At 39.9% G+C, this 25,532-nt stretch overlaps 1 protein-coding gene and 1 pseudogene across 5 annotated transcripts in view; both read left to right on the top strand.

The window, feature by feature from the left end:
* LOC135707711 (ubiquitin-conjugating enzyme E2Q-like protein 1) overlaps window positions 1-25,532 on the top strand; it is a 277,724-nt gene that overhangs the window by 27,659 nt on the left and 224,533 nt on the right. The window lies entirely within an intron of this gene.
* On the top strand, window positions 1,182-1,591 carry LOC135707727 (histone H3-like; annotated as a pseudogene).

The raw sequence follows: 25,532 nt of genomic DNA, 5'->3' as shown, positions 1-25,532 counted from the left end.
TGCAATACATACAAATATTTAAAAAAATATAATAATTAATATATAGGTTATCAATTCTTTTCAACAATGGCGTCTTTTTCACACACTAAAATATTAAAAGTAACTTTACTAGATATGCCTTTGATAAACATAACCAAACCAAACCAAGCAACTTCACTGATGTACAGGTACCGTATACTGGAAGGAAGTTGAACACTTTTTTAAAATAAACCTGTAAAATTATTAAAAAATTAAAGCTGTAAATTTTTCCATCATTAACGGGTGTTCAATAAAAAATGAGAATATTTTTAGTCATATAGCTAGTAAATTTTTTTTTCAACGAATTCAGTGTTTTTTATTAAAAACTACAAGGGACTGCCCAATGGGGTTGTACGCAATGATGACGTAGGACTACGTGGTATGATATAATAAATATTTTTGTTAACTGAAGCAGGAGCTTGTGTTTTGTGTAAGAATAGGAATTTTAGCGGGGTTCTCTCTGTTTTTTCCCTTCAGTATGACTATGATTGCCTTCAGATTAACCAAGGCACGTACAACCCAGGCGGTTTTTGTTGTTTCTGTTGTATTTCGACTGGAATATCACTGGAAACGCAGTACTTACCTGGAACTACCCCAACACAACAAATAAATGCAAATGACTGTCGGTACTGGATTAGTAGTGTTAGATCTCATACCAGTAACGACCAACTTAGGTTAAATCTAACAACCTTCTTGTTAGCTGTTGTATTCTTGTTCTTTGATCGTTTCTGATTGGTTGAACACAGCAAACGCATGTTATAAAACAGAATGGAAGTCGTTTTTATCTTTTATTCCGCAGTTTGCTTTCATCGAATCCACATCGTACCTAAGGAAAAATGGTTTGCCGGCGCCGGTGGTGTAGTGGTAAGCGTGACTACTTTCTAACACCCCAATGGGTCTGGGTTCAATCCCAGCCGAGGTCGGTGGGATTTTTCTGAGGCATAAAAATCTCTGGTCACGTCTTCCTTCGGAAGGGAAGTAAAGCCGTTGGTCCCGGCCCATGTATGTTATGAATGGGTGCGATATCCTACGCAGGTGTGGAAGCTGCCTTCCTGCACATTCGGTTGTCGTCAATGGATGGCAATCGATGTCCGTCGGATATTGGCACTAGATTGCGGAACAGAGACCGACGTTAAATAAAGGAAAGAAGAAGAAGAAGAAAAATGGCTCGCACCAAGCAGACCGCTCGCAAGTACACTGGAGGTAAGGCTCCTCGCAAGCAGTTGGTAACGAAGGCCGCTCGCCAAAGCGCTCCAGCCACCGGAGGAGTAAAGAAGCCTCATCGCTACCGGCCAGGCACCGTCGCCCTGCGTGAGATCCGTCGTTATCAGAAATCGACCGAACTGCTGATCCGCAAGTGCCTTTCCAGCGTCTGGTCCGTGAAATTGCCCAGGACTTCAAGACCGATCTGCGCTTCCAGAGCTCAGCTGGTATGGCTCTACAGGAAGCTAGCGAGGTTTATCTGGACGGTCTGTTCGAAGATACCAACCTGTGTGCCATCCACGCCAAGCGTGTCACAATCATGCCAAAGGACATCCAGCTGGCTCGTCGTATCCGTGGTGAACGCGCTTAATTTCCCCGTCGAATATCTTACAAAACCGGCCCTTTCAGAGCCACTACAAAGATTCCATAAGAGAGTTATTTAAGTGAACTTTTAAAATGCAGATTTAGATCGGCTAAGTTTGTTCTGTGGATTCTATGGAATCAGTAACGGAGCAAAACTATTCCGTGTACGGGTTAAAAAAACATGCTCTCAAAAATGTACTTTCAATTTGTTCATGCGTTCGCTTTCTGACGCGGGGTTGGTTTCGAGATTTAGAAAACAAACATACAGCCTGGTACATCCCTTGAGTCGGGCTAGCAAATCATCGCGGACTGGCACTGCTCACCATACATGGAACGGTACATGGGTCGAGCCAGAGACGATGTTTAATAAGAGACGCGAAGACTGAAGCCAAAATTTTAATTGTCCAATCGAACCGTCAAACGTGGTTCCAATCGAGCAATGTACACTCAAAACATTTGACAATAATGACAATAAATATGGTACTTGGACGACATCCAAGTACCAATACAAGTTATGGTACTTGGATGCCGTCACTGAACACGCCAAGCGCAGACAGTCACGACCATGGATTATCACCAACAACCAACTAACAAAACGGCCACCAAGTTCATTTAAGAAAAGAGTTCGAGAAGAATTTTTAAAGAACTACAAAAATAGTTTTCACCATTAAGTCAAGGCTATTTTTTCTCATGATGGCGCTGTTCCATTGATAGTAAGTAAGAAATTTGGAAAAGAGGATGGAACGCTTTGGATGCATATTATGGTCAAAATAAGTCAAAAGAAATCATTTATTGTCGTTCAGTTTTTTCCTAGAAATTTTTGTTAAATAATATTTTCTTGCAGAATATGTTAAAAGGGAGGGAACTTTTATGTATTTTTTATTCAGAATATGCAAAATGGGAGGGACTTCAAATGTTACTCCTCGCCCCCCCCCCACCAACGATGAGCAACGCGAAAATCGCTAGTTGTGACCTTTTGAAAGCAAAATTGATTGCATCTTACAAATAAAAATTATCATTATAGTATCTCATTGTTTCATAATTATGAAAAATAGCATTTTAGCTGTAATGAGCAATTGCAAGCCTGCTTGACAATATAGCTAAATCACCAAGGTACGGGTCTTCCCTATAGTGAATGTACAAAAATGTCCATTAATATCTAGATTCATCATTCAAGATTCCATCAGGTTCAATTAGCTGGAAAACTTTTCAATACCGTAATCCGGGGATAAATTGATCACTATTTTACGTAAATAAATAAATTTCTACATTAAACTAAATTGAAAAATTAATGATATTTAAATCGTTAGCTATTAGGGTTCCATCGTCCTGCATGATTTCTTATGATATTGGATATTTTGTTAATTTTAGGAAATTTTTGAAATCCTAAATTTGAAAATATCGATATGGGGTGAAATTGATCAACCCCTCAAATGGCTTTCCAGTGCAATTCTAGTAATTGTTCTTATTAAATGGATGGGTTTCCTGAATCCGATTCAGATGCTAAAACCCTTGTGTGAAAAGTATTTTCAGTAGAAACGCCAAAAAAGATGTCTTAAATTTTCAGTTCCACCTTATTGTAGGCAATTTCATTCAAAATCTCTGTTAATTTTACGAAAACCCTGGATTTCGTGATATTTGAAACATTCTACGCAAATTTATTAAATAATTCGGATTCATTGACACTTAGTTTAGTAGAACATGGTAATGACATCAATCGCTGCAGTCCTATGATCGTTTGTATGATGTTGAAATTGTATGCTTCTTAACGTCACCTCTATAAAATTGTAAATTTTTTGTTGTTAGGCACATCAAGGCAATCATTGGAGTCTCACGATGATATACTTTTAAGATTTCTCTTGATATCTATCACCGATCATGTTATACGTGACAACTAAAAGTGCAACGCATTATGATCAATTTCACCCCGGTGATCAATTTGCCCCCGGATTGCGGTACTTCCAGAACAACCTACAGTCTTGAAAGAACATTGAATTTTTATATAGTTGGAGATCCTCCGAACTTGATCATCCTGAAGTCTTGGAAACATATTAGTTACTTATATTTACTAAACTTTAATAATACCTTTGTCTATATGGAGATCTTTTGAATATTTCCTGCTGTCTAGGAAGGATGTGTGAAAGAATATCCTGTAACTTATGCAACGTTTCCTGAACATCCACAAAACTCCCTTAAGTTTTACTAAATTTCCTCAACTTCTTTGAAGTTACCTGAATTTATTCCATATTCCATATTGTGTCAATCTCTCTTAATTCTACGAAGATCCCTGAACATTTTTGCACTTCTGGAAAGGCACCTATCATCTACAAATATTCTTGAACATCTGGAAAGTTCCTTGACATTTAACGAAGTTCTCAAAACCATTAAGAATTTCACGGAGCTTTTCAGAATTAAGATCTCTGACAAACTGCAACGAAGTTCCCTATACTGAAGTGAGGATCCTTGAAGTTCCTAGAAGTTCATTGCACTATCTTTAGATCTGCTAGAAAATTCACTGAACTTTTGAAAATTCCTTACACTTATATGAAGTTTTACGCAGCTCCTCATAATGCTACGAAATTCGCAAAACTTCTACAAAGTTTGCTGACTTCTACGTTTCTCGATGATTTTATGCGAAGTTCCACGAACGAAATTTCTTGCATTTGTACGTAATTTCCACAACTGTTTCAAGGTCATGAGGCTTCAAAAAAAGTGCCCTGAAATTATATACCAGCTCTCGATCTATAATGAGCTTCCCTGAAATAAAATAATGTTCCCTTAACTTCTACGATGCTTCTTAAACTCAAATAAATTTTCCACTTTTACGCCGATTTCAGAACTTTTCAAGTTTCTTGTTTGTACGAATTTTTCTGTAGATTTATGAAGTTCCCAAAATTTATAATAAGTTTCCTCAATTTCTACGATGTTCCTTGAAATTCTTAGAAATCCTTGTAGTCTTACGAAGTTCCCAGGAGTTAAAGAAAAATCCCTGGACTCATTACCAATTCACGACCATCAATTGAAATGGCCTTACATGGTTTGTTTACAAAAAGGAGTTAGGGTACGGCCAGGGTAGACGCGACACACGACGCGACGCGACCAATTCAAAAGAATCTTATTATTTATTATTATTCTTTGCGTGAGTCGCATCGCGTCGTGTCGCTTGTCGCGTTTACCCTGGCCGTGGCCTTAAGGTCATTTCAATTGCCGGTCTTGAATGTGTAGAGCTTGTAGACGTCTTATTATGCCATCGATTAAATATCGATACAATAATTTATCAAAATTGCTTCTTCTAGTCCAGAACGTAAGAAAAGTAGTCAACATAAAAGATTTAAAAAAAAAGATTAGAACATCGAATTTGACAAGCATGACCAAATACCGGTGAATAAAAAAAAAAAAACATCAAAAGTTGTGGGGGGGGGGGGGCTAGATATTTCTGGAGCACTATTTTGGCGGTACATTGATTTTAGGCTCCTATCATCCCAATATACACGATAAAAATTTTATGCGCATATGCATTAGAACTAAATATGCTGCTGTATGTTTCTTATTATTTCAGATCTTTTATTAATGCCGCCATGAAACAAAATCAAATGCACAACGATCTTGACACCAACACTAGAACTTTTTGTCATGGTTAAAGATTTCCAAAAAAAAAGTAACGAGGTTGTATCACACAACCGTAGATTGAATGTAAGATTACGTGCTCGGTATCAATATTCAGCGACTGTGTCAGGGAAACCTCTTTTTTATAGGCAATCGGTCATAATTTTGATGAGCATTGCAACAATTGGACATTTGTGTTATTTTCAATAGTGACCTATTGAAAATATATAAAGTGTTAATTTCCAATAGACTGGCTTGTTTAAAGTTAAAATCCATCCTTTATTGACAGAGTTATAAGTAGTCAAAACCTGACTACTTTTCGTAACGCGGTCGATTTTGGTTTTTTGACATTGCACCCCCAATATGTTGCCAAAAGACGTAATCCTACGTCAAAAAACAGTCTGGCTCGCTGCTGTTATAGTTTTTGTAGAAAAGAACATCAACAAGCTAATTTATGGCAGTTTCTGTCAATCAATAAAAATCAAATTGGATTTATAGCTGATTTTCAGCAGAGCATAATAAAACTGCTAGAATTTAATATTACTCTTAAAGAGGTTAAGAAATCCTCTTTTAGAGTATGGAGATTGTTTCCGCAGTGTTTTAAACAGCTTTATTGTTATTCTTAAGCATGCTTCAAAAACCTTGGTCCACTTAGCTGGAAGACAATCTTATAGCGGTTTATTAACAGTTTTGTAAAATTAATCTTAAAAACCTCTAATAGACTACAATAAATTTAAAAATGTTACTTAGGCAGAGAAGTCAAAAAAATTTCAATCCCCAAAATTCATAGACTGGACCGGGAATCGAACCTAGCCACCGTCAAAGCCTAGACAATGAAGAAAACTTTACCAAACTAAAATCAACCACCACTAGCTACTACATTTCAATTGCCGGTCTTGAATGTGTAGAGCTTGTAGACGTCTTATTATGCCATCGATTAAATATCTTTTTTTTTTTTTTTTTTTTTTTTTTTTTTTTTTTTTTTTTTTTGTAGTGAGCCAGTGGCAGCAACTTGCTAAAAGTCTACACTGGACCCCTTTTATTGATAAATTTTGCTTCTATGAGCCTCTATTTTAAATCAACACACAGACGTTCCTAGGCTATGGTGCCCGTGTGGTCACTGTTGTTTTTGTGCTGATCCAAATAGTTTTGATAATATAATTGCGCATTCTTGTTTTTTTAAAAGGTTGATTTTCGTCCCAGTCTTGTCTTCTGTCGTCACTTATTTTGTCATTTTGTCTTGAGTATTAACCCCCACTTGTCTTGTTTATTGTGTCAACTTGTGTCTATTGTCCTTCCCCATCTGTTACTCTGTCATGACTAATTTCATTGATATATAAAAATAGTAATATCAATTACAGGATGATATGGTTATTTCTCGATTACTTTTTCAAAGGGAAGCACCAGCTCCTGCAAACAATGCATCCGATCGTCGATCCGGCGCAACCGGCATCTCGCACACGCTTATCAACACCACCAGCAGGTAGAGGAAAATTTCCCCTATCTGATGATAGTGCCAGCACGCGCGGGCGAGCCACCAGTTACGCCAAATCGACGACCAAACGCACCGCCTACAAAAGCCGATACGCTCCCTTGGAAAAGTTATCGAGATTTCTACTAATTAATGAATTATTGACAATTACCTCTCATGATCCTTGGCTCTGAATTTAACTTACCACTTTTTGATTATTTATCAAATACCTCTCCCAGAATATATAACTCCCCGATGCTTTGTTGGTTTCTGGTCTCATTTGGATTGGCGCTGAATTTGTTTGATATCCTGTTCGAAGTAATTCTGTGAGTTCCAGCTTGTACGTGTCTCACGTCATATGAGTCGCTATTCATAAAGATAATGGGTTAAAAGGAAGTAAAACATACATAAAGAAGCATAGATCACTTAGTAGAAAAATAAAACTAATAAATAACTAAAAGTGCAATGGATAAGTGTTAGTTCCGGGATCATTTAAGTGTTAGTAGTTATGTTAGTTTTGATCCGTATTCAGCCCTGCTGGCCCCTCAAGTACTATTTGCAGCAATTGTGATAAGATTATGCGACACTGCTACTACTACTATGTTAGATGTATGACTTGTCAATTTTCGCAACGCAATGTCTTTCAATAAATCACTCAATCAATTTGATGTTTGAAAATTTGCTCAAAAGGGCTTTGTTGACACATCATACCTTACCGAAAACTAAAGCACAACAATCCTAATTCTTATTTCAAACCTATCAACATATTTAACACATCTTTCTTAAAATTTCACTTGTTCGTAAGCGCCTGGTTGAAGATATGACTTTCGCTATTGACATTGTCTGTAATTAACAAATACACTAAATAGGAAGATTTATTATACAACTTCATAGGCTAGTCGCCTCCCTAAGCGGACCCCCCGCGTCCTATCTCTTATGTTAATTAACTTTCTGAATTCTATAATTGAAGTTTATTTAATAAATAACTGAAATCTCTAATCTACCTATATAACCCATGCTTTTAAACTACAATTTAACGTGTTTCAAGTACTTCTGGCTTTTACATATCTTATCTTATATCTTTGTTCGTCCCAGATGACACCTTCAAGTGACTAAAATGCTTCACTTTGAAGTTAGTTTCCAAGCTAATTTTAAATTGTATATTGTATAGGGTAAATGTTCCAACTACGCTCTCACGCTTCCACTATGTGGCACCACAAAAATACATATGGATATGTCACAATAGAAGCACACCACAGTGGAAATCCCGAGCCATAGTTCAAACACTTATCCCAAATCAAAATGAAGCACATATAAGATTAGTTACAATACCATGTACAAAAATGATGTTTAACATTGTTTTCTGAGTAATACTTCAATGAAAACAACAATGAAAGCTTGTCACGCAAATAGAAGGAGCACTGTTGGGCACTTTCTGAAATATTTCAATAGTATAATTCCCTTGCAAACCCAAATAAATCTCTCTGCGTAAAAAATAAATAAAATAAGAGTGATTTGCGGCAAAACCCGCCAGTATCACACCCAACGTCAGTGCCTATACGTAAGCGTACTACGACGCGGCTCTCAATAAAAGGAGTAACAAGTGTGATACTATCACTGCTAGACTAGATCTTTGGTTCTCTCATGCAGCGGTTTATCAGAGAGGGGAAGCTTAGTAATCCCCATCGCCTGCCCATGTCGCCATTCTATCGCGGCATGAGCCAGCAACGCCGACCATAAACCTACCGTCTCCAACACTCCACTATAAAGCATGAAATTAAGCCCGCCCACCAACAGCAAGGTGCAAAAACTAGCCAAGGGGAGGGTATTATGCCATCGATTAAATATCGATACAATAATTTATCTAAATTGCTTGTTCTAGTCCAGAACGTAAGAAAAGTAGTCAACATAAAAGACTTAAAAAAAAAGATTAATAACATCGAATTTGACAAGCTTGACAAAATACCGGTGAATAAAAAAAACATCAAAACTTCTGGGGGGGCTAGATAATTCTGGAGAGGGCCTGGCCCCCTTGACACCCCCGGTAGCTATGCCAATGATCATTATACTCGATACAAAAACAAACACCTCTACAACCCGTACTGACAAATGCCTTTCTTATGTTTGTATTTAGTTTTTGAATTGTATATTTTATTGTTTAAAGAATGAAAATGAGATGCAAATTGCAAATTAATCAAACTGTTTTTTCTTCATCTATGACTTTATTGCGTCCCAACTGAAACTTTATACCGGCTCTCAACTTACTGTTCTTTGAAAACTGCCACCGTTGTTACGTGTAGGCTTTCTAAGCCGGTACCTTTTCTGCCTTGTTATATTGTATGGAAAGAACAATCATATTCTGTGCCCACCCATGTAACAAACCTAGAGCTACTTGGTTTTATTTGAATTTTACAACGGTTTTATTGCAGCATCAACAATTTCCAATGGTTTTATGACGGTCATACACATATTGTCATATAAAATACTATGAGCTATAGACCTGTTCATTTTAAACGAAATGTTCGGAATGTAACGGGTCAACCGTGATTACTGTTCGTCATGTTAATTTGAACTTTTGTGCAAATTTTCAGCAAAATCGGTGTTGATTTAGAGGTGCTTCTAGTTAATTTTATGTTTTCAAGGTAATTTACGGCTTATAATATTTGTATCTCGAGACTGAAACAACGAAAGCTGCTGTAACAACTTTCATAGCAAAGCTTAATGTGTCATGTATCAACTTTGTAACCAAAGGTTGACTATTCGAAGTGATTTTATTGATGTTTGACTTAGTTTCATGCTCGAAGATATCTTAAAATGTGAAGAATTTTAAAGTATTTGTTCTACGAATTTTCCACCCATATGATATAAAAATGTGTAGTGTACGGCATAATGTTCCTCATATTGTTCTAGAAGTTTCGTTCCAACATAGTTTTCGTGTATATTTCATAGATTGAGAGATAAAAATCAGAAAAGAGGCCGTTTAGCTAAAATTCACAAGACAACAGAACCAATAAAAGTCAATTAGATTGACAGAACATAGTTGCATTGCTTTTCAATGACGACCGATGACTGTTTCATTGATATATGATTTTTTCATAAATATGAATCCTCAGTAGACGTGTTTTTTTATCAAAGGCAAGTGTCACTCGAGCCATTCAAAATGTTCGTTATTTTATAAATTGCTGTTATGGTTTTTATATCATATGGGTGGAAAATTCGTAGAACAAATACTTTAAAATTCTTCACATTTTAAGATATCTTCGAGCATGAAACTAAGTGAAAATTCAATAAAATCACTTCGAATAGTCAACCTTTGACCACAAAGTTGGTAGATAACACATTAAGCTTTGCTATGAAAGTTGTTACAGCAGCTTTCGTTGTTTCAGTCTCGAGATACAAATATTATAAGCCGTAAATTACCTTGAAAACATAAAATTAACTAGAAGCACCTCTAAATCAACACCGATTTTGCTGAAAATTTGCACAAAAGTTCAAATTAACATGACGAACAGTAATCACGGTTGACCCGTTACATTCCGAACATTTCGTTTAAAATGAACAGGTCTAATGAGCTATCTAAAAAAGCCTAATGAATCATATTATAAAACCAACTAATACTAATGCTATTTAGATTTATGAAAGGTTTTATGGTTGCTTTACAGTGTCTGATAAAGCCAATCTGAACTGCTCTCATTAAACCCGATAGTCATTTCTAATGTTGATTTATAAGCAGCCGCAATAATGTCAAAACAGTGATAAGTACTCAATTTCAACTTGTCAACCACTGTCACTAAAAACTTTCTCCACCATGGTTTCATGATTCAATGATTCTGGAACTTTTAAGTCAAAGATACAGAAGCATTTCATCAACATTGTACACATGAGTCCGCTTCTGTAAAATAAAGTGCTTCAGCCGGAACCTACCACAAGTAGCTCCAGCCAAGAAACAAGTTCTCCTGTGTTTTCTGCGGATGTCACGGAGGCATCTCTAGAGAGTATACCACCCCACCGTACCATCATGCAGGAGCTGGAGCTGCCTTCGCCTGACGATGAGGAATATTAAACATTCGCCAAACTGCGCCTGTAAACAGTCCTGGCCGTATTTGCATTGAAGGAGCTATCGGACGACTTTGTCTCCTTCTCCTCTGGTGCAAGCCGATTGACAACCCAGTGGAGGGTTATTATTGAAAATTCCATCCGAGAACATTATTGAAAAATATAAATTTTATAGAGGATTACCATAGCAAGACATACCAAGTTGATCCGTTGCTGGTTTTAATATTAACAACAACTTTTGTCTATAACTTAAATGTGTATCTTTTATGCATGATGAACCAGAGCGAACAGAACCCACCATTGTTTTTCAGTGAATGCTAATTACATTCACAGAAAAATAATAACAAGTTGTGGCCGCTGTAGTTTGTCATGCATAAGAGGTACACATTTGAAATATTGATAAAAGTTTTAACTAATTACAAATTCTACAAAAACTACAAACATCATTCTACGGAATTCTGTTGATGGAAAAAGATAGGCGCAAATGAATGTAAATGAATGCACTAAATGATTTCAGATGCCTGGCTGGCATGATGAAGAGAAATTAGATTTATTGTCGAAAGCATCATTGCTTTCCGTAATTATTGCTAACAACTCAATCCCCATATTGGTGTTATGTAAATTTTGACCTTGAACAAAACATTCAGGGATTTTCGGTAAAATCTATATATCTATATATCTATATATATAAAAATAGATTTCTGTCCGTCTGTCTGCCTGTCTGTCTGTCTGTCTGTCTGTCTGTCTGTCTGTCTGACCCTTATAGACTCGGAAACTACTGAACCGATCGGCGTGAAAATTTGAATGCAGGGGTTGTTGGGACAGGGAAAGGTATTTATGGTGGTTCGAGACCCCTTCCCCTCTGTAAAGGGGGGCTCCCATACAAATGAAACAGAAATTCCTGGATAACTCGAGAACTTATCAAGCAAATGGAACCAAATTTGGCATGTGGAGGTCATAGGGATAGCCCTTTAGATGAGAGGGGGGGGGGGCTACGTGCAATATAGCATGATTTGTTTTATTGGTGTATAAAGCTAACTCAAGCTATTATTGAATCCCGAGCAAGGCCGGGCGCACTCAGGTAGTAAACTAGGTTTGAATCTAGTTTTTGTGTGCTTCCATGTATGGTAAGATTGATTTTCAGGGACAGTAAGATAAACCATTCGAGTCCAATGTATTTTTTTTTCTTTGATTTGTTTTCCGTCGATCTTGTTTTCCGTGCTGAGCACCAATGCTACCGATGCAAGGGAGGCAGCACCCACACCTGGACCTATCGACCCATCTGCTCATGAAGCGGGGACCAACGGCTTGGCTTTACTTCCTGTCCGAAGGAAGGCGTGATCAGAGATGTTATGCCTCAGAACATCCCGGTGGTGCCGTCTGGGATTGAACCCAGGCCTGCTGGGGTGAGAGATAATCACGCTTACCACTACACCACAAGCACCGCTTGAGTTCAATGTTGTTTCAATTATCTTTTTGCACTATTTTGGTAGTGCATTGATTTTAGGCTCCTATCATCCCAATATTCACGAGTCCGACGCGTTTAAACTTTTTCGGAAACGCGGAACACGCGAGCATTTCGACGCATACACATCTCTTGAACGCGAACTCAAGAGCCTCATCAAGGCCAAAAAACGGGGTTACTGGCGACAGTTTGTAGGCGGATTGTCGCGCGAAACGTCTATGAATACGCTTTGGAGTACGGCGCGAAGAATGCGTAACCGGTCTACTAACACCGAAAGCGAAGAATACTCGGATCGATGGATTCTTAAATTCGCGCGAAAAGTGTGTCCGGATTCCGTACCGTCGCAGTTGATTCCTCGCGAAACCGCGAATTCGGTAGACGAAATCAGTCAGCCTTTTTCAATGGTCGAACTTTCACTCGCTCTCCTTTCGTGTGGCAATTCTGCCCCGGGATCTGATAGAATCAAGTTCAACTTGCTGAAAAACCTCCCAGACGTCACTAAGAGGCGCATGTTGAACTTGTTCAATCAGTTCTTGGAGCTCAATATTGTTCCCGACGATTGGAGACGAGTGAGGCTGATAGCTATTAAGAAGTCTGATAAACCCGCGTCGGATCACAATTCTTATCGGCCCATTGCGATGCTGTCGTGCATTCGGTAATTGATGGAGAAAATGATCCTTTTTCGCCTCGACAAATGGGTTTAGACGAACCACCTTCTTTCAGATACTCAATTTGGTTTCCGTAGGGGTAAGGGAACGAACGACTGTCTCGCGTTGCTTTCCTCGGAAATTCAGTTAGCTTTTGCTAAGAAAGAGCAAATGGCTTCTGTGTTCTTGGATATCAAGGGGGCTTTTGTTTCAGTATCCGTTGAAGTTCTTTCAGAGAAACTCCACGCTTGTGGATTGTCTCCATTAATGAATAATTTTTTGTACATTTTGCTGTCCGAAAAACATATGAGCTTTTCTCATGGAAACTCTACAGATTTTCTATTTAGCTACATGGGTCTCCCCCAAGGCTCATGTTTAAGCCCCTTTTGTACAATTTCTACGTTTGAGAAATTGATGACTGTCTTAGTGACAATTGCACGTTGAGACAACTTGCAGATGACGGCGTTGTGTCTATCACAGGGCCAAAAGAGGTTGACCTGCAAGGACCCTTACAGGATACCTTGGACAATTTGTCTACTTGGGCTATTCATCTAGGTATAGAATTCTCCACGGAGAAAACTGAGTTGGTCGTTTTTTCTAGGAAGCATAGCCCAGCACAACCGAAGCTTCAACTTTTGGGTAAACCGATCACTCATTCTATGTCCTTCAAATATTTTGGGGTCTGGTTCGATTCCAAATGCACCTGGAGATCCCACATTGAGTATCTGAGACGAAAATGCCAACTAAGGATCAATTTCCTTCGATCAATTACCGGAACGTGGTGGGGAGACCATCCACATGATCTTCTGACGTTGTACCGGACAACGATTTTATCGGTTCTAGAATATGGTAGTTTTTGTTTCCAGTCGGCAGCTAAAACACCCATCATCAAGCTGGAACGGATCCAGTATCGTTGTCTTCGAATCGTGTTAGAATGCATGCAGTCGACTCATACTATGAGTCTCGAAGTGCTGGCGGGCATGTTGCCACTATCCATCCGTTTTTCAGAGTTATCTCTGAGGCTCCTCACCCGTTGCGAAGTAATGAACCCACTGGTGATCGAAAACTTTGAGAAGCTTCTGGAGCTAAATCCTCAAACATGTTTTATGACTTTGTACTACCTATATTTAACACAGGATGTCAGCCCTTCAAGAAATATTCACAATCGTGTAGTCTTCTCCGATTTCGGCAATTCAGTGCATTTTGATTTATCTATGACGCAGGAAATCCGCGGAATTCCAGAGCATAATCGTCCTATGATTGTTCCGTCACTATACTCTGCAAAGTTTGGCCATGTTGATTCTGCAAGAACGTTTTTCACAGATGCATCTCTAATAGAGGAGTCCACTGGTTTTGGTGTATTTAATGAATTTCGTAGCGCCTCTCGAAAACTTGAAGCTCCTTGTTCTGTATATGTGGCTGAAATGGCAGCAATTCACTACACTTTGGAAACTATTGCTTCACTTCTTCCAGACCACTACTTTATTTTTACAGATAGTCTCAGTTCTGTCGAGGCTATCCGTTCCATTATGCCGGTAAAAATACGAGAGCTGCTTGGTACTTTATCCGTGCGCTCTTTCATCATCACCTTCGCGTGGGTCCCTTCGCATTGCTCAATTTCGGGCAATGAGAAGGCGGATTCACTTGCGAAGGTGGGCGCTATGGAAGGCGACATTTATGATCGACAAATCGCCTATAGTGAATTTTTCTCTATTTATCGTCAGCAGTCACTCGTTAGCTGGCAACATCAATGGAGTGAAGGGAGCTTGAGGCGATGGCTACATTCAATTATCCCTAAGGTGTCGAAGTTTGCATGGTTCAAAGGGTTGGACTTGGGTCGAGACTTTATACGCGTGATGTCTCGTCTCATGTCCAATCACTATTGTCTAAACGCTCATTTGTTCCGTGTGGGGTTGGGAGACAGCAATCTCTGTGAATGTGGACAAAGTTATCAGGACGTTGATCACATCCTTTGGTCTAGTGCGGAGTATCGTGGAGTCAGATCACATTTTTATGATTCCCTTTGTGCTCGAGGTAGACAACCTAATGTTCCAGTTCGGGATATTTTGGCTAGACGCGATCTGGAGTTTATGAAACTCATATATTTTTACTTTAAGAATATTAACCTTAGATTGTAAGTTTCATTAACCTTGTGTTTAGTTTGTATTTTGTACGTGTGGGTTTTTTTCTCAATGTTTGATGAATAGAAATAATGTCATGTTTTAAGATTAATTAAATATTTGTATCCTAAGCCACATTTCAAACCTCCTTCTTCCCTTTTCCCATCCAAAAAATTGTAAATCTCTACTAACCTTGAGACAACCGCGAGTACTCGGTCCAGTTCCTTTAACTTTAAATATAAGACAGTAATAATGTATAACGGAAAGGATAACTCGGCCCTGTAAAGTTTATTCGACTGAGCCTGTATAAATAAAGTAATTATTAAAAAAAAGGAATTGAACGGTGTTCAACTTCACCCCATTTGACGGTACCCATTCTCTATCTGCTCCTTGAACTAAGCAAATGATGGAATGCACAAAGAAAGGCGAACCTAGATTTCAAGCTGCATATGTTTAACTTTGCTTTCTTGTGTGTGCGATAAAAATAGCTTTTTATGTACTGCGTCATGGAGCTTCCATGGAATATTTTCTTTGTATTCATTGTACAAATGGAATATTATGTTCCAGGAATGGGACGTTCGTTATCAACCCAAAACATACAGCCCGTTCTTTCGATCTCTGTCGCATTTGTATGGAGCTTGCAGTTTGAAAAGAAATGCCAAAAATGATGTGTAGAAATCAAACAAAATTACCATAAATCCAAAATACGTCATCGCCCATAAATATCCACGGATTCCATCCATCAACCAAAGAACCAGAAAATCAAATAAGCCAATTTAACGATACCGCCTTTGGCTCTTCCAAGGGCAATGGTGTTCCCATGATCGTACACGAAGCCAATGTAGAATGTTTTTTTTCTGGTCCTCTGCTGAGGGGGATCCCTTCTTTGAAGTTTACTATGCCGTACTTGAAGGCATCAGCAGCAGCATGCAAAAGTGGAGCACCAAGAAAATACAATATTCATAACCACATGCGTACGCCCCAATGCCACACGGGTATGTACGACGCACTCCGTGCTCGTCAAAGTGATAAAAACGTATAAGAACTCAAGCTGCAGGCTGCGATGTCGTCGTCGGTATTAAGTCAACCTTTAGCCACAGTCGTACCTGTCAGCAATGCACGGCAAGCAACGGTTTCAGTTTATTTTCTGTACATTCCATGTGTACAAGGTACAAGTTGAAAAGTTGAAGAACCTTACTGCGATACGGGGTGGCACTTGGTAGGTATAAAGTTTCTTCGCGTGCCTCTTACGAATCATAAAACATTTTATCAAAATGTCACGCGAAGTGTGGCGCTGTTCGGGGGTGAGCGCGAAAAGCGTACACTCACAAAGTGAGAGGAGTCCTACCAACAATGCCATTCGATTGGCTGGAATTCGATTGTCGATGTTGGAGTCGATAGGGAACGATTCCAGAATTTATGAATATAGAGCAAGCTGCAAAGCGTTTTACATTTATTCAATCGCTCGAAACTGGGGTGAACTTATTGCAATAAATAGATATGGAAATGTGACGCAATGCATTTTGTGTCTTTTATGATAATTTTATCAAATCTTGTAGAATGCTTGCTTATTGCTATACATTCAGATTCCGGGTTTTAAAGTACTATTAAAGCAACAGGTTTTACATGACGTACTTATCCCCTTCCGTGAATAGGGTGTGAAAACATCAAAACGCTTCATCCGCTTATGCATATTCGGAAAACTTTTCTAATATCTCCTTCTCAACTGCCAGGACACCGCCTCTGTGAGTGGTGTAGTGATGGAACAAGTTATCCACAAAAACCAAAGGAGCACCATCGCGTGCTACTTCAAACCACCCCCAGCTCACCAAGCCTACTGCGCTAACTGCTGCATGACACACGAGAAGTGAAATAAACGCTGCCTTCCTTCCAGTATCAGGAGCAGTCACCTACCCATTACTGCACTGCTCCACCACCATATCCCAACGAATGCGGCTAGTGGCCTTGAAACATGACTGTTTTGCGTCGTCCTCAAAAGCGGGTGATGCCCGAATGGTTCCCTTTTTTTGTCATCCCATTGACGATGAAAGTGAAAAGAGATGCCTCACTCACGGCTAATGTGGGGTGCGATACCGCAGTGGTAACGGATGTAGACACAAGCTTTTCCACCATACAGAGACGACGCCCCTTGCTGTAGTGTCACAATGAACAGACCAAAAATGTGGGTTGGGATCCTGTGAATGGCGGCAAGTATGCGTGAAAAATAGACACCGCTTTGAGACAACGTGACAACGACTAAAAAAAAAAAGGCAAACCACATAGGGGAGGTTAATCAATTTTCGGCTGGTTAAGTTCTGTAAAAAGGGCCAAGAGATACGAGGATACAAAAGGCAACTGGTTCATTGCGTATTTTTCAACTGAATGATGAAAAACGTCAATCTATTGCGTATCTTGTACCCTTTTAGATTCCTGTGCTAGAATACTGGCACTGGAATTTTTATTCGCTCACACCACAGAGTACTTAAAAATTTATATAACTACCCAAGTAGCATTTCTTGTTTTATTGCACTCTATTAGTGGTTATTGAGATCAATTTCATAAAACCGCCAATAAAATTAATAGCTCCAGCACAACCTTTTGATAACCGCTATAAGATCGTCATACAGCTTAGTGGACCACTCTTGATAAGGTTTATAAAGCATGTTTGAGAATCACAATAAAGCTGTCTTAAAACCTTTTGTCAGGAAGCCTCATACTCTACAAAAGGTTCTCATAGCCTCTATAAGAGTAATATTGTATCCAAGCAGTTTTATTACGCTTTGGTGAAAATCAGTTATAAAGCCAATTTAATTTGTATTGGCTTCAAAGCAACCGCCATAAATTAGCTTGTTGTTGTTCTGTTCTGCTGAAACTTTTTTTTTTCCAAATGGAAATCTTTAGCGGTAAAAATAGGTTTGAGTGTTGGTGTCAAGATCACCATGCAATCAATTTTGTTTCATGGCGACATTAGTGAAAATCTTAAAGAAAATATATTACTTTTTAGAAGTTCCAAAACATATGCGCTTGAAATGTTATCGTGTATATTGAGATAATATGAGCGTTAAATAAATGCGCCTCCAAAATAATTCAAGTTAACAAAAAAGATTGTTTCAGAAATCAAATGAATTTGATGGAATCACCTTAATTTTACAGAAAATAGATCTCAATACATAAATTCATACCATTTGCACACTGGAAATCATTTCGGATCTCTTATTTAGCCATTATTTGATTGAAATTTCTTGGATTTTATTCCAAGGCTAATAGCATTTTCATAATGACAATATGGCGACAGAGGACAGCAGGCAAGAAAAACACCAAGCGCAATTTCTCAAAATGTCTAATGCTTACATTGCGCACTGGGTCAGGAATGCAACCTAGCGGAGCAAAATTAATAACTCCAAAACAAAGCATTTCCGCGACTTGGTGTCTTCGGCAAAATTTCTCACTATAATAAGGACCATCTATTGACATAAACAAATAGTTCAAAACTCTTCCGCAAAGATGGTGCCACAATCTAACTTCTTTCTCTGACGTTTTGGAGACTTGATGTCTTGGGCAAAGTTGTTTATCTTGACAAAATGAACAGCTCTTTCAAAGACGTTAAATTTCCACTGTCTACTGGTTCCAAGTTATATGGAGTTAAAGAAAAAAATGTCGAAAATATGGTTTTTTTTTTCTGTTTCGGTTTTTTTGCTTACAGCTTTATAATGTTATATTTTTCTCTTATGCAAATACATTAAATAAATAGCTTTTGTGAAGAAACATACTGGATTAAACTTCAAATTTCAAAGACATTGTTGAAAAAACGAAGGATGTTGGAAGAAACTCCAAGGGGTTGTCCAGAAAGAAACTTCTGTGGTAGTTAAAAGCGATTCAAAAGAAACTTCCATCGAAAGTTTTGAGACATTTGCTGGCGAATTTGAATAAACCTTCCAACGGAAGTCAAGTCGGAAAGGCTTCTGGGCGAAGCTTCCGATTATTAAGTTAGAAGATTCTGGGAGAATTCCAAAATATTTTCTAGGTTAAAAGAATCTCCCGAGGGTAGTCATGGAGATGAACTAGCCAGTTGGCTAAACAGTAAACATCTCCATCAGAACAAAATTTTGAAGAATTCGTCGGTTTCGATGGTTGCAAAAATATTGAAATTATGTGGTTAAACTATTCTTTACTTTATGCATCGTTTTACGGATGTCAAAAAATAAATATTCTCGTGAATAAATGTCCTGAATTCAACCGAATGCTTTTCTGGTATATGAACTAACATATTTTTCGATTCCCGAGAATTCCCGGGAAGAGCCATCAGCTTGTTCCCGTTTCCCAGGAAACCTAAAATGGTCGAGAAATGGAAACACTAATTCCGCATTTATGAACACTGATTGAATCTACGTTATGTTAAGTCAGTGATGTCTAAAGTGCGGCCCGCGGATCTTTGTGATGCAACAACCTTAGCATGAATTTCTTGTTGCATTACGAATAATTGGGAAACATACAAAATTCAACTTAACATATGACCATCGAACATCAAGATACATCCATTCAAATAAGTTTCAATGTTGCACAGTAAAAGCCAAGTACCATTGCAAGCTTTATAGAGGTTTTATAGCATTAAGCCCAACTCATTGTCTACAGAACCCACATAAAACCAAAATTGTTACTTGGGTTCAGATGGTTCCACTGAGTTCCCCGGATCAAGTTTACAGTTGCTGACCGCATAGTTGAAAATGAATCTAAATTGCATGACATTTTATACCTATCATTCATAAGCCCTAATTTCTATATGCCTAATGGGGTAAACTCCTTCCCAATACATTATTGGTCTGTCACATAAATTCCCCGTTCAAATTTGATGAAATTTATAAATGCTCGCAAAAGACGCCGTTTGCATATAAACATGAAACTGCTCGCGATAGGATATGTTGTTGGCACCCCCTGGCACGATTTTAATTTATCGTTTCGATGTGAATGCATTATTTATTCGTCACTTGGTGCACATGTATGTACAGTCACACGATACACGCTGCACGTGGTAATGGAGCTCCGGGGAGGAGTGCGAGCATCAGATTTATGCTCTGACGCTTCGGTGAGGGTTGCCGTCGACTGCCGAGGCGTAAACGGATGTTCCACTCACGCTTGGATCCGCCGTACGAATTATCATTTTCACGTTCATTAGAGGTGCGCTTTCTACCGGTGAAACCGGCAACGGCAACGACCGACGGAGCTTGATGTGTGTCCTGCTGGTATGTGGGTGAAAAACACTCAATTATGTGTTCTTTTGACCGACTACGGCGTGGTGTGATGCTGGCGGGACCGATTTGGGGTGTTTTTTTTTGTGGATGTATGGATTTCGGTATTTGACCTGACCCTGCACTGATGGTTGAGCTGTCGGAGCAGAGCCTTTTGTGGATTGAAAATGAGGATCCCGAGGCCTTGACGAACCGGTATTCACGTGCATGCAAATTTTAGATGTCTGGAGCTGGGTGCGCTGTGGTTGGTCGGTCGACAGCGTTCTCTAGGATGTGCGTCCGGAATCAATAGCGTTGGCATTGCTTCAAGCATTTTTGGGGGTGTGTCAATCAAACGGCTCGAGTTCGGGCAGTTCATTATGATACGATAGATACGGGGCAGAGAGACAAATGGTTTTACGATCGGAGCGAGAAAATAAACACGAGTTAATTGAGATTGATCGAAAAGGTCGTCTGTCATGTCGTCGGGTCGATTGTCGTCGATCTTGAATATTTCACAGTTTTTTGTTTTTGCGTGCATGGCAGGGAAGAAGTCAATGGCAATATTAAAATCGGAAATTGATTTGAAAAAAACCTCTGTGCTTCATTGTTTTTTTTTTCATTCGCAAAATGCATTAAACTCAAAGTCACATAGCCGACTCTAACAGCTTAAAAATTCATTTGCTCACCTTTCACGCCCCATTAACTACATATCTTCTCTCTCTTCAGTCTTGGAAAGCCATCGTCCATAAAATTGTGCTCGGCAACATGTGTAACATCATTGACTGCACGTATAAATATATACCGAAATGGAAACATTTCTAGGCCAATAGCAGCAATAAAATTACGACTCCGACGCCACGGTGACTGCCATCGATTTGTTTCAAAATTCATCCACCACGGAACATTCCCAGATCCACATTTTGAAGGAAGCCTCCAAAACCTGCACGCGCCCCAGATGTAACCTCAACTGTCTCAGTTGAACTTCAATTGAACGTTTGACCCTCGCAAAAATGTAGTTCTTTTCATCATATAGCCAACATGAAATGTTTAACCAATCATAAAAATGCACCGGCGTCGGCACACATGGAACGTAATAAATCATTAAATGTGCTGGCTACTTTTTTTTTTAGTTATTGCGCCCACTCGTAAAATCAGTCTATTGGATGTCGATCGAGTGCATTTATTGCTGCAACCATCGTTGAGGTGCTCAAAATCCAATTCATTTATCCGCGCACTCAACGAACTTTCAATCAAAGCTGCCCGTCGATGAAGGGAGGGGAGGGGAGTGAGTTTGGGTTTTAAAAATTATAGAAATGAAATGCTGTGCCTTTTTTATTGCATTCATTTGTTTCTCTCCCTCGCTGCTGCAATTATCACCACAGCCACAAAGCCACTGTGCACCAGCGTCTGCTTGCACCCGCGTGCGGTGGTTGCCTCTTGTGGGCTTTGGTTTATTTGGAGTATGAATTTTATCGGATGATAAAACATGACTTGGACAGAAATCGATAAAACCCAAATCCATTGCCCGAGATGCGTGCAGACTAGTGCGGGGTGTGTGCGTTTTGAATATGTACAATGGACATTGTGCACACTGAAGGTAAAGTTCTGTATGGGATGATGAAGTTTACAGAAGGATGACTTTTTGTTGGTTTTTCAAAAACAATAAAAACCTAAAGACCTTACAAAAATGCAAATGACACCTTTATAAAAACTGTAAATTTTGGAGTTTATGTGTAACTATAAAAAATAAAATAAAGAGGATGTTTATTTTGATGGCAATTGGTCTAAATTTTATGGCGCTCAACCAGCAATACATTTTTGTGTTTTCCTACGATACCATCCTTATAGGGGAATCACCAGAATCATTTTTATCGTAGGGGGGTAAAAGCTCCGCTTCATTTTTCCATCGTCCCGCTATCCATAGAGCTGCCTGTTTCTGCGGTCAAGCTAGAACAGCCGATCGCGATCACAGTTGTTTCTGTCTATCTTCCTTGCCAGATAATCCCTGGTCTATAAGGTAAGCTAACTGATCTTTTTTCATCCCTGGATGGTCCGGTACTCTTCCTGGGGGATGTCAACGGTTACCACCAAGCCTAGGATAGCCCATCAAATAATCGTCGGTACATCGAGTTGTTGGAAGTGGCTGAAGCTGCCGATCTAACCCCTCTTACGATGGGTCCATCACCTTTACAAGTGGACAGAGGCAAACAGCTATCGACTTTTTCCTAGCTAGCGCAGACATCGTGCATCGTTTTCTTTGGAACGCTTAGGAAGATCCGGTGGGTAGTGACTATCACCCGGGTGAAATCCGGCTCGAATGCAGACCACCTGAGGCTTCCTGTAGGCCACGCTGGGTCTACGATCAAGCCGACTGGTCCCGATTCCAGGAGATAATTTCCGCGTCGTACGAGAATTCCCAGCCCTCAGAGTTAGGGAACTTGACGGAGATAATTCTTGAGGCTGTCAGCTCAACGATCCCAAAGTCAAGTCCGAATCCCGGACGAAGATCTCTCCACTGGTGGTGTGCCCAAGCCACCAAAGCTCGGAGGAAGGCTCTTCGTGTCATGAAACGGCTACCGAAAGACCATTCAGACAAAGAACGGGCTTCAGAAGCCTAACGGACTAAGAGAAATGAGTGCCGACAGATTATCAGAGACGCCAAAACGAGCAGCTGGGAGGAATTGCTTGAGGGGATAAATTCTGGCGTCGTGAATGGGAAGAGGAAAGCCAAAGGGATGGCCCTCCGTCTTCCCAATTGTTTTCCCCCGGGAACCACAAATCATCGCAGAGGCTCTAGGAGACCACTTTGCGTCACTGTCTGCCTTCGACCAATATGACACGGTTTTCATCCGTAAGAACAACGCGTCCATGCAAAGTTTGAACATCATAGTTATTCCAAAAGCTCCTGATTCACTACCGCTCAATGCTCTATTTCAGCCGTTACGTTGGGAAATTGTCCGGCCCGGAATACCCTATGCATAGACACCTACTGCCTGAAACCAAACTTGCGATGTTGAGCATACTAAACAATATATGGACGGCGAACATAATGTAGTCGGAAAGGACCCACAGCTTGGTGGTCCCCATTTTCAAACATGGGTAGACGATCTCCACACCGTTCATTTGTTGTTTTTTTTTATAAAATCTTGGAGCGGATGGTTAATCGTCGGTTAATGCAATTTTTGGATGGGGGGGGGGGGGGGGGGGAGAGGTAGCTCATCGATTCTTCCGGTTCGCCTCCTAGCATCGTGCTATAAGGTACCAGGCGATAACCAGGGTAGTTCATCGATAGCTCGATGACGTCATTTCGTTGACGTATGCAATGGGAAATTCTCATAGCAGGCGTTGACGATGGGACGTTGTCGAGTAGCAACTATCGTGGTAACTCACCGATTACCTGTCGATCTGCCAAATTTGGAAAGACGTCTGCATTGAATTGTCTCATATAATAATATTCCGCCCACTATATCACAAGAAATTGCGAGTAGCTGAGTGGAATGGAGATAAGTTAAGCATTGGGTACAGGACCAAGTCTCCCCTGGGTGGTGCCAGAAGATGAGCGCAATAGAATCATCAAGTTGCCATAAGGCACGGAATGAGACTATTGCATGGCTGGGTAGTCAAAGTCTTCCATTCGTTAGTCATTTCAGGTGGATTAGAACAGGTTTAGGTGGGCGTTGGCCAGATTTGGATTTTTCAGATGTAATCCTGGATAGGACCCTGTCATTGAACGTCGCGTGAAAGTGGAAAGTGTATCGTGTATTTTGCGAAACTCGTTGTTGTCGTTGGTTCCGGATTTGAATGAATACACAAATTTGAGCAACGGTAGTATGTGATATGAGGGGCTCGGTGGCCTTAGAGCAACCGTTTTTGCTTACTGAGCAGAACATCATGAGTCTAATCTCAGGCCCATTCACATTCAAGATTCGTCAATCGTTTTATTTGTGGTAATAACAGCAACTCGATGATTAAAAAGGCGCTCGTCTGCCTAGTGGCAAACGTTTTTGCTTACTGAGCAGAAGACCGTGGGTTTAGTCCCAAGCTCCTTCGCGTTATATGATCGTTAAGACATCAATTCAGCTTATCGTTTACCAAAACGAACCCTGCTGCAAACCCAACCCTCTTATCCAACATCCCAGTGATTCCTCGTGGAAGTGCAGAGGTGTTCTCGGCTTCCATCAAAGCGAGTGTCATGTCAACACAATCCTTCCCATTCCTTTCTTGACCTGTGTTCGGGCGCGGCCGGCGCTGGTATTGCCTAATTTAAGATCACCAGTTTTTACACATTGAGGATGATTGCTAGTCCCAAGCATCATCTATTGGTTCTCTGTGTAATTACAGCTGATCTGGCAGTAACAGAGTAGCAACCGTGGGCGGTCAATCAAGCTCAAGCTCAAGCAAGTTCAAGTTAATGCAATTTTTGGATGATAACAACCACCTAGATCACCGGCAGCACGCGTTCAGACCTGGTCATGGAACCGAATTCTAAAGGAATCGTAAAGGAATGCTAAGAAGAATTTTGAAAGAATTCTTAAGATAGTCTTAAAGAAATTTTGAGGAGAGTTCAAACAAAACTCTGTGAAAAATCCCAAAGAATTTTAAAGAAGAGTTCGAATGAAATCCTCATAAGAATCTGCTCACTCATTTTTGGCATGTATTTGACTTGTCACTGACTAGTGGAGGCGCTACTAGGAATCCGCTGCTGTCTCACTGCAAGCAACACCTGAGTGGCGATTAACATGGATTTATCGCAGGTAGGTCAAACACCACTAATCTTCTGTGCCTTACGTCATACATTACTGATAGTCTAACTGAAAGAGCACAAACAGACGTCATCTATGGCCTTCGATAAAATCAACCATGATATAACGATAACTAAATTGAATAGACTCGGCGTTAGTGGTGGTATTCTACGCTGGATCAATTCCTACCTTGTCGATCGCAAGTTAACGGATTCAGTTTTTGGCCTATTTGGGCTATCGAGTTTTTGGCCTCATCTGGAATTCCTCATATACTTTAACGATATTAACCACGTACTCAGAGTTCCTCGGCTATCCTCCGCCGATGATCTTAAGATTTACCTACGGATACATTTTTTTTTTTTTTTCCTTTGGTTTGTTTTTTCCGTCGATCTTGTTTTCCGTGCTGAGCACCAATGCTACCGACGTGCCAGGAAGGCAGTTCCCACACCTGGACCCTACCTATCGACCCATCAACTCATGAACCGGGGACCAACGGCTTTACTTCCCATCCGAAGGAAGGCGTGATCAGAGATGTTATGCCTCAGAACATCCCGGCGGCGCCGACTGGGATTGAACCCAGGCCTGTTGGGGTGAGAGGTAATCACGCTTACCA

Source organism: Ochlerotatus camptorhynchus, unplaced genomic scaffold (genome assembly GCF_037179485.1).
Source record: "Ochlerotatus camptorhynchus isolate MF236.1 unplaced genomic scaffold, CSIRO-AGI_Acam_v1.1 ptg000316l, whole genome shotgun sequence".
NCBI classification, from domain to species: domain Eukaryota; kingdom Metazoa; phylum Arthropoda; class Insecta; order Diptera; family Culicidae; genus Ochlerotatus; species Ochlerotatus camptorhynchus.
This window is presented reverse-complemented; position numbering and strand designations above follow the sequence as displayed.